Here is a 2,783-nt window from a genome sequence, read left to right on the forward strand (position 1 = left end):
AGAAGGATGGGAGAGGAACTGACCAAGGCATCCCTTGCAGCCCCCAAATCTCCTATTCTTTCAGCCAATCAGCCAGCATCAATCAAGATGGGACTGAAGCCACAGGAGGGATGTAAAAGCATTCTATAGGTCACAAAGCAACTAGCTTCATCTTCTTCCATTCCAATAAGTACTTACTGAGTGCCTACTATGTCCTGGGCATCGAGATACAACAGTGAGCAAAAAACAGACCCTGTTCCTACCCTTGGGGGGCTCTCAGCCTAGCGGGGACACCAAGGATGAATCGTCACACACACGACTACAAACCTTGATGTGGTTGCCATGTGGGTGCAGAGGGCCATGAGACAGTCACGGGAGGGAGGGGAGCCGGTTTATACCAAATGGTCAGGGAAGGCCTCTCTGAGAAAGTGAACTATAAGCTTGAGAGCTGATGATGCCTAAGCCAGGGAAAGAGTAGGAGCTCCTGGCAGGCTGAAGAGAATGTACAGAGGTCACGCAACAGGGAGGAACGTGGAGCATTCAGGGAACTGAAAGAAGGAACTGGCATGGAGTGAGGCAACAGGGAGGGGGGCAGAAAGCAGCCTGATGGGGCCAGAAGCAGAGGACACAGGCTCCACACGCGCACGCGCGCGCGCGCACACACACACACACACACACACACACACACACACTGCAAAGCGACTGGCCCACGGCCCTGTTTTGGAGGGTCCCTGCTGCAAACATCCATGTGAACAACTCACCCCTGCCCACTGAGTCCCATTCTCCGCGACGGCTCACTCTCTCCTCTGCTAACCTCTCCTCACCCTCCCCACCACCAGCCATCTCTCTGTTACCTGTCTGCTTCTACCCTTCCCGCTCCAGCGTCCCCACCATTTGCCATTTAAACCTGATTGAGTTCTCCCCCAACTTGCCCGGGGAAGCCAGACCCCAATTTCAGGACAACTCCTTCCCCTGAAGGAAAGACAATCCCTGAATCAGAAGCTACAAGTTCACTGAAGGCTCCGTGTATGGAGGGATCATCATGTGCCGTGCCAGCCACCATTTTATACACTTTTTCATCCGATCCTTACAACCCGCCTTCACTAGATAGCTGCTATCATTCCAGCTTTGCAGTTGAGGAAATTAAAGCATTTCTGAAGGGTAAGTAATTGTTACAATTACACAGCTAGAAACCATGTGACCCCGTACTGACGGCACAGCTGCATTTCGAAAGCCTCCAGAAGGAGCACACTCTTGGCCCACCCCAAAAGAAATCATCTTGAAGGTGTACAAATAATCAGCTGCAAAGATATTTGTAGCCTTGTCTAGAACAGCAAAAAAATGTAGAAATCGCCCAAAGGTGGGGCGCCCTGGGGGGCTCTGTCGGTTAAGCGTCCGACTTCGGCTCAGGTCATGATCTCTGGGTCCGTGGGTTCAAGCCCCTCGTAGGGTGCTGTGCTGACAGCTTGGAGCCTGGAGCCTGCTTCGGATTCTGTGTCTCCCTCTCTCTCTCTCCCCCTCCCCCACTCATGCTCTGTCTCTCTCTCTTTCTCCGTCGAAAATAAATAAACATTAAAAAAAATAAAAAAGAAATAGCCCAAAGGTTATATTTCAACAATGCAGAATTATTTAAATTGCTGGACGTTTATAACTAGAATCCTATGTAACCAGCTATTTAATTTGATCACATAGAAAAATATGTTCATGATCTATGGTGTAGAAAAAGCAGATTACAAAATATTATTACAGCGTGATCCTATTTTCATAAAAACCACAGCATAGAAACTAAAAGGTATAAAAGTAGAGTGTATAGGAAAAGTACGACCAAAAGTAATGACGGTTGTTATCTCTGTGATGAGACTACAGGTGATTTTTTACTTTCCTTATTTTGATTGTCTGAATTTTTAAAGGTTTCGCCACGAGCATCTATTTCTTTTCGAAAGAGAGGAAAAGCAATAAAATAAAAATGAAAAAACTCAGGAGGCGTTTGAGCCTTCCCATTTATTACCTGTTAAAAAACAAACATATTGCTCTGCTGGGAACATTTAAAAAAACATGTTTTCTTCTCACAAAAACAAAAACAAAAAATCAGAAAGAACAAACAAGCAAAAGGAGAGAAACACATTCCCTCCTCCCCACAGACACCCAATACCAGCACCTTCGTGACTCTTCATAAGTCCCGTTTTTTTACAGATAGTAAAAACAAAAACAAAAACAAAAACAAAAAAAAAACGTTCTGCTCTAGATGCCAGTCCCTGGGGCCCACCCTGTTCCCAGCGTGAGTTTGGAATGGGGCTTACAGATTCCTCCGCGATACCAAACAGCCCCTAAGGTGGATTTGTCCAGGTCTCAGACTGCATCTGGGATTCCAGAATAGCAACTCACTTAGTGCGGACCCTGCTGTTGGGGATCACACAATTCCTCGTGGGTCACAGGCAACAAGAGCCATCAAGTGTGAGGACCATAAGAGTGATTCCCAGCGTGTTTGCAATTGCGACACCCTATCATTACTGGATTTTGCAACCATCCTTCCCCTTGGAAGAGAACTCAAAGGAATACAAACAGCATTTGCATATTCCATTTAGTACTTTTCCACACATGCAGCTGAAGGGAAGTAAGGTGAATCTGGCTTTAAGACTATCACAGCCCTCCTTCCCCCCCCACCCCCCCCACCCCTTGGAGAACTGCTGGCAATCGATCCCAGTGTCCTTGGACAGGTTTGGGAATGACAGCTCTGAGGAGCTGTGCGGACAGGTTCTGCCACGAGGGAGGCCACACCAGGCCGGGGAGCCCAGGTCGCAGGG

Source organism: Panthera uncia (assembly GCF_023721935.1).
Source record: "Panthera uncia isolate 11264 chromosome B3 unlocalized genomic scaffold, Puncia_PCG_1.0 HiC_scaffold_1, whole genome shotgun sequence".
Taxonomy (NCBI): domain Eukaryota; kingdom Metazoa; phylum Chordata; class Mammalia; order Carnivora; family Felidae; genus Panthera; species Panthera uncia.